This window comes from Hippichthys cyanospilos, chromosome 15 (assembly GCF_059441005.1).
Source record: "Hippichthys cyanospilos isolate Australia breed blue-spotted pipefish chromosome 15, RoL_Hcya_1.0, whole genome shotgun sequence".
Classification (NCBI taxonomy): Eukaryota; Metazoa; Chordata; class Actinopteri; order Syngnathiformes; family Syngnathidae; genus Hippichthys; species Hippichthys cyanospilos.
The window spans coordinates 10,284,370-10,300,192 of NC_142383.1; positions in this window are offsets into that span (position 1 = coordinate 10,284,370).

The window sequence follows — 15,823 nt, forward strand, 5'->3', positions numbered from 1 at the left end:
ACACCAGGCTATATGTAGCTCTCAAGTGCTACTAACTAGTGGCTAATTTATGCTAGACGCAGTTATAACGGAAGCTGATCCACCCGAATAACAAGTGTAATATGTCAATGTCAGCGTAATTAGGTTGTTTGTTAGCGCCCTAAATTGGCGATTGAACGTGATTTCAGAACAACGTAGTGTTGCTTGTATTGTGAGTCAGGCGTAATAGTTTCAGACCAGACAAACTGTTGCGCCACAATAGGCAGCTGGGAAACAATTTACGACAAAAGCATAGCAAGATTTTTATGTCCATATTTTATTCGGTAAATTAAAGTTAATTTTGAAGTTGGCCTTCTTACCATATTTCCAACATGTTTAATGGTCTTGCAGGGCATTAACTGCAATTGGCTTGACACATTTGTTATTTTATTTATTTTTAAGTGTACACTAATAAGTGGATATCCGGGTAAAGGAAAAAAATGTCTCAACTATTTTTTGTAACCGAGAAGGGAAAAAAAAGGCATAACTTAACATACTCTATTTTACATTGCAGTCCAAACCAATTTTCAGGTTGAAACATATATTTAAAGCTTATGTATTCAGTGCTCTTGTTTGCCTGTGTCCCTGTGTACTAGATGCATAATTTAACTAGACGCGTACTTTAAAATGAACGTGTCCAAAGAATGCATCATTTATTTACATCAAAATATGAGTCAACTCTTTCATTCAACAAAACATGAATTCTTACAAACATTTTTGACAACTTCGTCCACCATGATTGTTTTGATCTTATGAAAACTAGAACATCAATTGAGACAGAACATATATAATATAATATAATATAATATAATATAATATAATATAATATAATATAATATAATATAATGTGAATCACTGCAAGAAGTTGGAAAGTTTAGCTGACAACAACGTGTTAAAAATAGTACTTTGAATTGACTTAAAGTGTAACTCCGAGATCAATATCAAAAAAGGCATTCGCTCGCAGCAGGGATAAAGCAGCGAGGAATTAGAGAGGTAAATTAAGTCCTATCTAGCTAGGCAACATAAGTCTGTCTTAAGTTCATGCTAAGTTTGCTAACATTATTCCTTGTGTCAAGACAACCATATTAATTTGCTGTACGAGCTGTCGGGGGAATTTCCTGTGAGTTTCATCAGCATGAAACATAATGCTGGTTATAGTCTGTTGGCTCTGCCTAATTTTGAGTAAGCTTGTGTTAGTTGACAAATGTTGCCTATGGATGCTGCAGTGCTTCTCTCATGGTCTAACTTGGAAAAACATTTTTTTTCCCTATAAGATAAAGCTGTGGGCCAAATTTTTTTAACCATTCAAATATTCTGAGAAAAAATTAGGGATTCACACATTTTGGTATATCATAATAAATCATTATCCCCCCATCTAAATTGTCTACAAAAAAAGTGCTATATTTAGGCCTAAAACAAAGTCAATTCTGCAAGCTTTTTTAGTATCATTGTCAAGTCAAATAATGCACAATCAAGTAACAATGAGCCAGAAAGTAAAGAAGCGATAATGATCACTTCGGAAGCCCAAGGAGAGGAACAAAACAGATTTGTTGAAACTAAAAGACAAGCAATGGAATTGAAAAGCAGCCATTTCTATCAAAATGGACTGTTATATCAGTTGTTACGATGTTAAGAAAATGATGACGGATGCTACATGTAAGTTAATTCTATTATTTTAATACATTTTCCTGCGACATTTGTTAATATCTGTTGCCTTTTGCTCACGTCTTGTAAATGCAGTTTGAACCTCAGACTTACTTTGTCCTTTTTTGGGACTCCAAAAATATTTTGTTGGGACCCATACCTTTTTAGTATCGACCCAACAGTTTGTGTAGGTAAAATGAGAATTGTGTATTCCTGTCTATTCAACTGATGTATAAAGTATTTTTGTAAAAGTAACAATGACTGAGAGGAAAAAGAAATGAAAGTTCTGAATGTATGCCTAAAAGTCAGGCTAAATATTGTCTTCAATTGTTAACATATTGGTTCAGATACAGACAATTGCAGGAAATTTCTCATAAATTATTATAGATTCAAGTGCTTCATGAAACCACCGAACACTCCTAAACTATTATACCTAAGCATTATAGGTGATTATCTGTGTTTTTTTATGTCTTGGTTTCTAACACTAGACCGTCTTTGATTGCGCCTCGACTCACAGCTGTTAGCAGCAACAGGCCCCTGAGGCACAACGTGTTTCTGTCCAATGTCGGTTTGTCTGGTGTCAAGAGGGCCAGCCTATGTTTCTCCCTGTCAGCACTCTTACCTCTCTACTGGCAGCATCTATGGTGGAATAGGATATTAACACACGTAATGAGCCGTACCTCACATGGTGATGTTTGGCATACATAGTTCATTAACATGATCACATAAGACCTCTCTGACCCATGGGGCAAAAAATTGAACAAAACATGCACTTAAATTTCTGTACCAGGAAACAACTATATATATATATATATATATATATATATATATATATATATATATATATATATATATATATATATAGTGTGTGTGTGTGTAAATTCTCGTCCCGATAAGGCATTCAATTTAGGTAGTAATCAATACGTCATCACTGAAAGCACAGGATTGAAATGCACGGCCTGCCATTGTAATTTACTAACAAGTAGACATACTGAGCTGTATAAGATATTTAAATAAATAGGTTTGTCAAATTAATGGTAAACCATATCAATTATAGAAAAAGAAATGATAGAATTAGGACAAAAAAAGCATAATAAAATAGTAAGGGAAAAACAGAAAAGGTCTTTCTTTGACCATTCGTCATCATTACATGCAGCACATGAGGTTGTTGGCTGCGATTACTACAGTCACATCATCGTTTAAGCCCAACCTTCACCAATGACAATAAGAATCGACAAAAAGGCAGAGGCTATGAAAGAATGGAATAGCGCATGCTCATCAGACTTCCTTTGGTGGTTCCTTTTAAGTAGCTTTATGGTTCAGAGATGTCATCAATTTTCGTCTGGCTTGTGTCTGCTCGGGTGCTTTGAGAAGCCTCCTTTAGTCTGCCTGTAAATACCTCGACAAATATGGAATGATCGAATGAGGTTTATCGTTATGATCCCCTGCAATGTCATGTCGAGGTGTGGTTTACACCGCAAGTCCATTAGCAGTAAATCAAAGGGAACACAAGCATACAAAACCTACAAGAATATGAAGGCCATTCACAAAGGTGAGCAGTTTGTCGGTACTGACGGATTTTCCGTCGGTCAATCAATGATAGACCAATGTTTTGCTGACTGACCGCTTAACAAAGATAACATATTACGGTATGAACGATTCAGACCGACAGAATTGAAACCATTTTAAAGCATCATTGTAATTGTCACGTCACTGTTGGTAACGGTTTATCACCTCACCTAGTTAAATCTTACACATTTTTGAAAATGTTAAAACTGCAATACATTTGAGGGTTGAAAAGTATATACACAGTTTAGATAGGCAGCACCTTACGTAAATGGGCCCAGGAATAACTGGTTGAGTGCTAGAGCAATATAGCATGCGGTAACTACAGTTAGAGAGAAAGTGTTCTTTGTGTTTTTTCCCTCAATGAAGCTATCTAGCTGGAATGATTCGAATGCCAATGTTTGTGCTGTTTTTCAGTCATAGATTCATGAACTGAAATGCATACTGCACACAATTTTGCTCAGCACATTCATTGAGCGGGCATTGTATATAAATATTTTAAAAAAGGCATTATCAGATAAATTAAGCTCAGCAAAACATTGCTTTTTAAATGTAGAATATGCGACAAATGATATGTGGGTCATGTGAATGTCATTTTAAGTTACCATTTCTGAAAAAATGACTTGAGCGAGATAAGAGTCCCTGGACCACAATGGTGTGGATGTGATTGCTAATTGCAGTCTAGTCTAAAGACACGTTTTGAATATACGTGCAGTTTGGGGTGTAAGCTCCCGAGTGGACATGATTGCTCATTGCAGTCTAGTGCCAAGGAAACACAAACTGGACATTTAGGTGGGTGATGTAGTATTTTAGAGTTATGGCTGTCTACCTGAATTGGACGATTAAAATGAAGGCTGTAACTTTTACCTATTTCTCTTGGTTTAAGGTTAAGCTGTAGAGAGTACTGGAGAGCATGTCGAAATGTATGACTGTTTGCACAGAAGAATATTTCTGACCTAGCGTTCAGGTTAGGACCAGAACATTTTGGTCAGAAGACGATTTCAATTCAAGCCCTTCCCGTGATTAAATAATTATTTGGACGAACAACATTTTCGTGGATTTATTCTCACTTTTTCTTCTTTGCTGAGTAACAACTGCTTTTCAAGACAAGACTTGGAGTGTTCCATCAGAGGCTAAAAGTTAGAGTTTCTTTGGTATCCACGCGTGGCTGAACCTGCAGACTAATGATGAGGCTAGAGGATTGCCAACTCCCACGGCTATCTGTGTCCCTTTTATTAAGATGCAGGCAGCAGAGAAATTCAGCTGGGTGTGGAGCTGATGGGATAAGCATCTCTTCCCAGAGGAACTTTTATCTGTGGCTGAGAGCCTCTGTGAACTACTAAATTTTAATTACCATGAGCACAGAAGTACCAAGATATAAAATGACACCTGTTTTCTAACAAGAAAGAATTATGGATTGATAGATGAAGACACAGAAATGTTAGATTGTTCCCGACTAGGTTTTGTATTTCACCTCAAAGCTCTGATATAATTGGGTCACTTCTACAATCTTGGTCAATTCAGCCGCTCTCTAAACTTGAAGTATTACTCCCATTAGGTGCAGTTCTGCTCCCTGAGGCCACAGAGGACACAGAGAAAGTAATTACGAGACATAATGTTATTAATTACTCCGAGCGCTCACGCTTCTGTTGGCACTCAACTGTTTGTGGATGAGCCTCTCAAAGCCAGGCACAGGCAATGCCACAAAGCCCAAGTAACCCACTCATCTATGTCATTGGATTGAAGGAAATCTTGCGCTAATTTACAATTCTTGCAAATTTCTCTGTTTTCCCAGTGAGAGCAAGGCAATGTGAAGATATCCACCGTCATCAGTAGCCATCCCCTGCAGTCATTTATGTCCTTTTTGCGGTCAGACCGCACAGTAGGAATCAATTTGGAAAGGAAAAAAAAAGATAACAGATTGAATATAATTATTATTAGTGCAATAATTGCTCGTGCTGACGTGTAATGAGACCCTTGCATGTCTGTGTTTTCTCATTACGGGTGTGAAATCTTCCACCTCCACATTGTTTTCCCATGATCTCCTCCTACTTGCAGTTTAGAAGTACCTTCAATGGGCCACAAATAGCATCACATAATCTCATTACCACAGTGATAATGTAATGCACTGTATTTTTAATGATGAAAACACAGCAGAAGATGCAGTTTTAATGATGCAGGGTTCAGGAACATCCTTGTTAAAAATTCATACAAATGATGGAAACAATACTGATTTAAAGGACAGGTGACCAAACCCACAAATGATTTGGATCTTTGTAACTTTATAGCTTTTAGGATGCTACAAAATCTACTTTGAACAAAAGTATAGCTGTGTGGTGTTCGTTTCATTTGCGTACATTACGCTAAATGTATGGGTGCCAAAAATCATAGTTTGGCATTTAACTGTTTATATAATCATTGTCCAGTTAACATTTGAAACAATAAGAGAACAAAATGCAAAACATAAATTTACTTATACTAACTATACAATGGGTGGCGGACCTGATAAAATATTTGTTCCCTTTTTCAGTGGTGCGGGGTTTGGCTCCAGCTCCAGCCCTCCTGCTTGGAACGCGCATGTTCTCCTCCTGTCTGTGTGGATTGGATCTTCTAGTACTTCTCCAGTTTCCTAGCACATTCCTCAAAACATGCATGGTAGCTAAACTTGCACTCTGAATTGTCATTTAGTGTAATTGTGAGTGTGAATATTTGTCTTGGTGTGGCAAAAACTTTGTGTGGTTTGTATATGTTTAACATAACTTGTAAATGTTTCCATTACTGAGTCAAATTATTCAACTTTACGTCTAGGTTTATCACTGTTAAGATTGTACTTTTGCTCATATGTAATCATTTGTTGATAGATAGAACATTTTTCTAACCGTAATGTAAAAGTAAATATGAAGGCACACCTGATTGTAAGGTGCAGTGCTGAATGTTGAAAAATATATATTTTTTTAATTAATTTATTAATTTCAAGTGCACCTTTTTTCTGAAAAAGTGATAGAGTTGATTAAATTGTATTGTACAATATAATTGTATAATGACATACGAAGTATGAGCAACAAGCCACATAATCTGTTGTGCAATAAATGAGTGGAGGAAAGTCTTGATCAGCCTGATTTTTTTTTTTTTTTTTTTTTTTTTTATGAGTTCCACTGTGCAGAGAGGGTTGAAACAGGGAATGTTATTGCAATGTGAAGGGCAATTTGGATTCATTACCGCCTGATAATAAAAACAATAAATAATATAAAAGCTCCTGAAAGTGCACGGAGTTTATAAAGACAGTCCAAAAATCCCAGCACGTAAGGTCTACAGGTTTACCTCCACCAGAACAAACAGTTTGTCTTATGGACACCACTGCAGAATTCATATATCTCCATCGGTGTTGATCACCTCCCAGTAGAGACCCTCACAACACGGATCACAAGGAATTTGATAAATCCAACCTCCATGATTCAGGGAGCTATAATTATTTTAATGTTACATGACTGGTTGACAAAAGGAACAGTGTGATCGGCATAACACAGATGCAAACTTGAAGACAAACAGGGCTAATTATCTGTTTGAAGCTAAAGAGTAAAGCAACAATGAACCAAAGCTAGAATAGCATCCAAAGAGGAATTCAACCTCCCTTATGCGAGTGAGACTCCATGGCAGTTATGATGCATTTACTTACTTACCTGAACAAGAACATTTTCTTTTATCTCCGTTATAGGGGATCAGTGAGACACATCTGTAGTCATTTGAAGTACAGTTACCAGGGGAGATGCTGCTGGGCCACCACACTGCGCTTATTTGATTTACTGAGTTTTATGTCAGCTGTGACAATCTACTCTATGCTTCATGTCTAGTTCCAAGCACAGGGACAGGAAATAAGAACATCATAGCCCTATCCCTTCAAGCTATGACTGGCCCACTGCCTATTGCTGTGATGTAGGGTAACAGAATTGTTTTACTCTATGAGCAGTCAGCAAACGAAACACTCTCAAGGACCACATAAGCCCCTCCTCTCCACAGACGGTTTCTACCCTGCATTACTCTGCCCTGCTACTCTCTCTGCTCTATAACCAAAAACATTACGTCTCAACCGCCCCTGGAGCCCCATCTCAAACACTTGCTTTGTCTTCTAATTGAAGACCAAATTGAAGTGTGTGTCAAGCCATGACACATCTTGGAGCCACTTTTCAAAATTAAAGGAAAAAACAAACATTAAAAAAAAAAAAAGCTCAGGCTCAGGTGTCGTGGGTGAAAGTTAGGTAGGGTAAACAAATGCATGAAGTGAAGCATGCAATGTTATACGCCCGCCTTTCGGCCTTGCGATCCCAACTGCGGAACGTATATATATATATTTTATATATATATATATATATATATATATATATATATATATATATATATATATATATATATATATATATATATATATATATACAGTATATATATATATATATATATATATATATATATATATATATATATATATATATGTGTGTGCGTGTGTATGTGTAAATGCAAAGTTAAGAGTGAACAAACTTAGATCTGAGAAGGAAAAAAATGGATCTATTTCAGAGTCTTTAGCAAAGTTCTTGTTCACAGCATTTAGTATAGGCTACCGAAGAGTTACAGAGTCGCAAATTCTATTTTGATGAAATTGCAAGGCTACAGGGCTGCAAGGTCAGTTAGGCAATTAAAAGAAGCTGTTAGGGTGCTCCATCTCATTTCCATTTGTTACATAACACGGCCCATTTCACAGCCATCATGAACCTTTGGTGTCAATACTGTCTGCATATTCATAAATAAAAGTCTGGCACAGCATTTCTTGAGGCCATTTTCATTTTTGCTCTTGAAGGGAGGGGTGATACTCTTTAAGGTCAGACGGCTCTCAGGCCTTGAGCCTCACTCTCTGACAGGTTTATTCAGACAAAGGGCCAAGGTGGGAGTGAAACGCTCTCAGTGCAAGCCAATTAGAGCTTGTTTATTTTTCTCAGCAGTCTAATAAATGTCACTTTCAAGTTTTAATGGCTTGGAAATAGAGCTTGATTAAAATGCAGGCCGGTAGTGACTGGTATCAAATACGGCCGTAGACGCCCTCATTGTGTAGAATAGCATAGCATTGTTATGGGAGGTTATAATAATAATAGGAACATTTATAACGCCCCACTGACCTCAGTGTTCAACAGCCACCATGAGGTAGTGGGGAACACAGCACCTGAAGGAGCTCTCATCCTGAAATATTTAGTCAAAGACAGTGAACATTTCAACAACCATAACAAGGAATATTACAGCCCGTTCACATCCCTGGGTGCTAAATAGCAACAATTTCTCAAGGCCCTTGGCACCTGATCCAAATGTAAGAGGCCCAATTTTTCAGGCAGTGAAATAACTCCAATGCAAAAGTGGTGTCAATGCAGCCAGCATGTAGAAACTTAGGTAGAATCTTTAAAACAAGTTCACTTCATATGCAGTACACACATATTTGATCTCGACTACCAGTATCACCAGCACAAAGAAGAAGAAAGTGGACGCAGACAACAGCTTGGACAAGACTGGCGAGACAATCAGTCTGGTCAACTGGTTGATGTTGCGCCAGGATCAATCGTGTCTCGTTGGAGAGCCCGTGGCATTTCCGTTTAAAGTCTACTCATCTGTGTGGCATGCAGGAAACCTTCACAGTGTATCTTCCAGTTTTACAAAAGATTGGGTAGAGCAAAGGATTGTCCTATCACCTTCTATTTTTCATAGTTTTATAACAGATGTAGCTAGGCTTACTTGAATGTTTCACACTACCTCATGTAGGCTAACCATTTTCTGCACATAATCAGAATAAGATTATTATTTTTCACATTTTCTTATGTACATCGGTAATTTTGTCCTCGATTAGCAGCAACAGCTAGCTAAACTGATAGTTTCTACTCCTGAGACAAAGTTAACGTTAGCACAGATTTGCAACTGGTTTTCTGTGTTTGGAGAAAATGTGCTTATTTATTCATTAAATCATGTAATAAAAATGGTACCATTGAGCAGTAAGATGAACTAATCAAGCCTATGATAGGTGATAACTTATTATTGATAGGTAGATGAAAATCAGAAAAGTGAAGATTTGTTTTTCAAGAATTTTAAAGCCCAAATGTCCTCAAATCTGGAATGACCCATATATTACCGAATGTACACAACACTGAAATTGCCATTTTTTGTGATGGAAGCACAGCACTATTGTTGTTGTTTAAGTAAAAATATAGACTTTTATCAAGATGCAGACTTGCTATTGTCTTTGTATATGTGGCATTTGCAAATGTCAGTGTGAGTTGGAAAATAATTACTTAGGAGATGATTGTCCGGCATCTGGCAGTGCTTCACAGTTCATTTTAATAATCTTTTAATCTTTTTACCTTCTAGAAAACAGAATGATTCCAATTCTCTACCCTATTTTAATTTACACCACCAGCAGAAAAAGGAAGGGGTACATATTTATGTCCCCCATAATAGTCTCCAAGTTTCCATCCACAACGCTTTTGCACTTATGCACTTTTCATTTATGTTTACTCTTATTTAAATATTTTGGAATGTTCAGGTGAATGATTTTGCAGCATTTGATTTTGTCAAGAATGCCGTTTCATTTGTCAAAATCCGTGAGGGAACGCAGTAAGAATGGGTGATGCTGAAAACGAATGGTGATTTCACTTTGAAAACAAAGAATAAACACGAAAAATATTTATATATTGCCATTTCACTCAAAATAAGAAGCCAAACTGGACTGCTTGTTGTAGCACCCATGGAGAGAAGGTCCAATTACCAGTTTTCCTGCCTGAGCCATGGGATGAATAACAACCCATGTTCAAAGATCACCAACAGAGATTTCACTGATAAAAGGACCGGGCCCGATGTAGCACATTGAGAACAAGTTGAGACAGACTTAAAGTTTAATCTTCCAACACTAAAATTCGCTGGAAACATGTGGGAGAACCAAAGCTCAGCACAGTCATTATTCTGAGATAAAAGCCTTGACCCAATAAATTGAATTGTTTAATTCCACAATGGAAACGTCTTTAAAAAAAAAGTATCCATACAGCTAACTTCTGATGTGCTATCTGCAAATTGAATTCACAGTATTGTACACCATACAGCCACAACCTTATAGTCAGATTGAGGACATGTCTGAAAGCTTAATTAGGCAGTTAGTGTTGGCACTCCTAATAATAGAGATGGTGTAGATCCAATAGTAGGGGCAGACGAACAGCAGCGATTTCGGCAGCAAGGCTCACTTTGGCTGCCAAATGGCTTTCTATCCTGAAGAATGGAACAACTGGCCGCAACATAAGGCCTGCCGCTGCACTACACCATCAAAATCCTAACTGTCTTCTCACCAGAGTAGCCTAAAGCTCTGAAAGATAAACTGCCCGATTCTGTTGGTGTTTCTTGCTTTTTTTCATTGTGGGATTATATCAGAGTTTTCTGGTCTTTTCTGTTTTGGGGTTTTTGTTGTAAGTTCATGTTTTTGTCCCCCTCGTCAGTGTTATTGTGTCCACCTGCCCTTGTTAACCTGCCCCCATTCGTGTGTTGACCAATCAGCTCCCTACGCCAAGTGTTTCCTGTCCAGCTGCTTGGTGTTGTCTTGTTAGTTGTGAGTATATTTAGTTTCAAGTCTCCTTTCAGTTCTTGTTGGGTTGTTGTCTACTATTGCTGTCTTACTGGCCCACTTTTGATGTCCCTGTGATTTCACCTGTCCTCAAAGTCCAATATTTCAATTTTCTTTTGTCGTACGTTTACCTTTCTGAGTTTTGTTAGTTATCTTCTGTACAGGTTTTGTCTTTGTTCGTTTTTTCTCATCTTGTATTAAATATTATTTTTCTGAGTGCAACCTACTTTCCTACATTTGGATCTACATCCCTACACATTACCACCATGCCACATAATTGTGGCAGAGAGAAAAAAGCCTGAACGGGTCATTTTTTTTTTTTTTTTTTTTTTATGGACAAGTGACACTGCCAATGTGGACTAAACATTTTTGACTGGCTATTTTTTGTAAAGCTATTTAACAATATATACCAATGCATTTGCAAGCATTTTTTAATGTATTTAAGTCTAGATTTAATTGCACAAGTAGTTGTAGGCTGATTGCCCAAAACATAGCGTTTTACAATACCAATAAATATAAACAATTAAAAACTAATCAAATTAACGATAAAGTCATTGTATTCTATTCATGACCTGAGGGACTGCAGGGATCCCTAAAATAATGAGGGTTTTTAATTATAAAAAATATATGGCAAGAAGGGAAAAAATGCCAAACCGACACAATGAAACCATAAACAATATTAAATATCATAGTTTACATATTTTTTAAAATATGTTGGTATAACATAAGCCAAATGTGTGTGTGTGTGTGTGTGTGTGTTTTTTTCTGAATAAGAACATGGCGATACATGCCAAAAACATGAAATTTTTATAATTTAGCAAGCAATTACATTTGAATGAATTTTCAATTTTGGTCAAACATACCTTTAATCTCTTTGAATGCATATCTTAAATATTCTAACAAGTTTGCCAAAAATATATATTTCATTTTCAAACCTCCATGCTACCACTCAATTTAACAGTATTCAACTATGGTTTATTAAATGAGCTAAAACCAATTGTTTGTATAAATATTAGCTTTGGAAAACTGAGGCAAAAATTTGAGTGTTTTTCCTTTTGTTCAAGATTTGTTTGATATATTACTGAACATAGAATGGAACATATTTAATTGAAAAAAAACAGTGTGGCGCAGGTTTTGGTGTGCACAAGTGCTCCTTAACATCTCATCATTAACATCTTGTCGTTATGGCAACACCTTCTCAACTTTCCTTAGTCCAACTTTCTCTACATTCTGAAATCTTGATCTCCCAACCATAACTGAAATTCAGGATCTCATTAAAAAGAAAAAAAAAAAATCCAACTCGACCTTATGTCCACCCACGCTGTCAAAGCCTGAGTAAACTCCTTGTTTTTTTCTCATTACCATCATCGTCAACTCTTCTCCCCTTGTTCCATCAGTGCTTTGTAAACTCTTTATAAGTATGGAGCTGAAAATCAGTATCATCTGCAGGGAAATCTCTTACACAAAATTTTAAACACGAAAATAATACTATACAAAAGTATTATTTTAAAAAACAGTTTCGACTTTACCCTCAGGCAGAGCAGGCGAAAGTCTTCTTCTGTGAAATGTTACTGAAGAATTTTTCCTCGCACTTAAGTTTGCAGGCTGTAACATCCAGATAAGGGCTGTTATGCGTTGAATAGTTAGTGGTTAAGTATTGGTGTTCTCCACATCCGGTGTCACTGTTATCTGAAGGGTCCCAGTGAGGCCCTCATTCTCAGCTCTCCAGGTCGCAGTAATGAGAGGGTATAATTACCCATCACACTTTTGCAAATGGAACAGAGGGGGGATGGAGCCGTCTAATATGACAACATTTCTCCTACACATGCGTGCACATACACACACAAATCTACAGCAACAACAAACCCATAGGAGAATCAAGTTAGAAAAGTGGAGAGCCAAAACCAAGGCTGACAACAAACAGATTCTACAAGAAAATTGGCTAAGAGTGGATTTCCACAACTTGGTTAAAGTGACAATTTCCTTTTTCCCCTCTGCTCCCATGAGGCTCAATCCCGTTATAAGTTATGGCAGTGTACGGACAAAAACAACAATAAAACCAATTGGATTGGATACAGGCTGCTGAGGACATGTGGTATATAGAAAATGGATGGATATCTATTTAAATATACAGCGGACTGTGTACAATTCTCAAGAGTTTAAAACTTCTCGGGAGGTCACCCCATTCAAAATGTTTTGCAATTGGATCATTGTTTTAATTTCAAAAGGTCTGGTCATGCTAGCTTAGACATTAATTACTTTTTTTTTTTTTATTAATAATCTATTTCAGTTTACTCCAAGCGTGATTCAAAAACATAATTGAATCTCCAAATTTGGACGGATCAAAATGCATATTTTCATGTCTAGATTGAGCTCACTCATGCATTTATAATAATCACAAGGCGTGTGCTTGAAATTCCTAATTCAATTTGTTGATAAATTGTGATTGATTTGATTTTTCTCTCATTTTTGCCATCAACATTAAGGTGAATATACTTGATTTTTGACAGATCTAAGTAGTATCTCCTCTGGGTCTATGAACTTTCTGCAGTCAAATTGATAAGTTGCCATTCAAATGGAAAATGGGATCAAATACTAAATCAGTACTAAGATGGTGTGCCTGCTTTAGAATTTCATTCATTGGGAATTTAAAATGAGATAGATTTTTGAAGAATGCATTTTTCTTTAGCCTTAGCATCTTTCTGGCCATTATGTAGATAAAGACTGCAGATTTCTGTCTGCTGGGCAATCGTTTTAGCTGTTTAGATAGTAACCAAAAGGAAGTAAATTATTTTTTTGACAAACCGATGCGTTTTCTTCAAAATAACCTTTTGTTCAGCTTTGCTTGGCTCACAGAGGGATTGGGACCTTAAAAGGTTTTCAAAAAATAAATAAATAAAGGAGCTCTCCACACCGTATGAGATGATATCTACATCATTGCTGTTTAAATCTTGGTTAACAATATATCTTTTTTTTTTTTTTTTCTGTTTTTGGTGTTATTCATTACAGGCTGGTAAGTCTAACACATTGATTGTTGGAGATCATCAGCCGATTTTACTTAACCCTTTTAGCACCACGGACAAGAATTCTCATTTTTAAAAATACGTATATTTTTTCACCAAGGATAACAATTCTCTTCAAAAACATGTTTTTTTTTTTTAATTGATGGGTAGCTGACAACTGCTTCTAGTGCTCCACTTGATATAATTCTGAAAGAGATCCACTGATATCAGCAGATTCATCCCCAGAATCTTCTATGAAACCACAGAGGTAAGCATTAACGTAAGCGTTAACTTTTGTAGGTTGAGCCAAAAACAGATTTCTTTCAAGTGCACCCACGATGGAGGTGGCTGTGCCATTTTTGCAACATCTGCTTGCATCCAGGAAAATGTGTCACTCATTATTATCACACCAAAAACAAGTATTGGATTAAAAAAAAATAAAAAAACTCATTCATTTTAAATTGCAAAAAAATGTGTAAATATGTTGTCAAATCTGAAAATGTTGCATTGCGAGACCAACATGGAAAACAAGACAAAATCAAATCAAATTAAAAAGTAAAATAAATCCTGTAGGATTGAATTTTTTTTTCTTTACTCCTTTTTAATTACGTCACACAGTTATTCAAAACACAATCCCTGAAGATAAGACTAATCTAAATGTCTGTAATTTTTAATTATCTAGTTGTACCATAATAAAGTTTTAAACTATAATACGAACTCAAAAATCCACTTTGCGCCTCATGTATGGATGTCGACTTTTCCAATTCATCATCTTTAACTTAAATGTGTCTCTAATCTAAATTTATGTTCCATAAAATACGCTTTACAATCGTCAACAAACAATTACATATTTACAAGAATCCAATCCTAATAAGGTTAAATCTAGAACTGAAATTTTGGTTTGTTTTGCTTTGATTTTCCTTCATGTGCAACGATGCGCCTTATAACTTGTTGCATCTTTAACACATGGTGATTTTTATATGTAAGTTTACAAACAAATATATATATATATATATATATATATATATATATATATATATATATATATATATATATATGGAACAAATAATTGCAAAATCTATTCACTGACCTTACCCTATACGGTGTACACAATACATTCAATCTAATTTTTAATGACAGGCACATAGCACGTGGCAAAATGCATAAACATTTTAAAGGGTGCAAAGCATATTGCTGCAATTAAAGGCAATCACCTCGAAATGTTGCAATTATATGTGGAAACGTACACACACCGATTGTGGTAATAGGCAGTCATCACACAGCAGGGAAAGCAAGTGGTGCACAGCAGAGGCAGTCTCTGTCGGCTAAATCTGTCACTTCTTCTTACTCAACAGTGTCCTGAGATTTTGTCCTAGTACATCCTAATGAGGGTTGTAATCATGCTATGCGCTGGACCAGACTATTCAACTAACGAAGACGAGTGTATGATGACAAGGCAAACAGACTTCTCATATTTTCCTCTGGGGCTCGGGTTGCAGTCTTAATCACAGAGCTCGACAACAGATCCCATGCTTGTCATTTCCGGCCTTTGAACTACATCTAACTTTGCATTTCTGGTAGATTTTAGTCAGACCAATTATTTCACTGACATGAGCTATTTCACAGCGGTTCAACTCAGAGGGAAGACCGGTAATGCCCACTGTAATTCCCTTGAAAGAAGAACACTGTGCAAAGAGCACACATGCACGTTTTGTCTCACTGTGACAACAATCTACAAACGCTCGTGCTTTATCATCCAGATGGATGTTGGTTTTTACACCCGGGTGTCTTAGTTCTGTTTATGACAAGACTAGTAAGAAACGGGTTGACAAAAGAAACAAAAATCTTTGTCAAAAGCATAAAATTTGAGTGTCTCTCTCTCTGTCGTCTCTAACGATTTGCTAAGTTTTTTCGTCTAAATGTAAGGAACAACCTTTCTGCAGAATTTTACAAATCC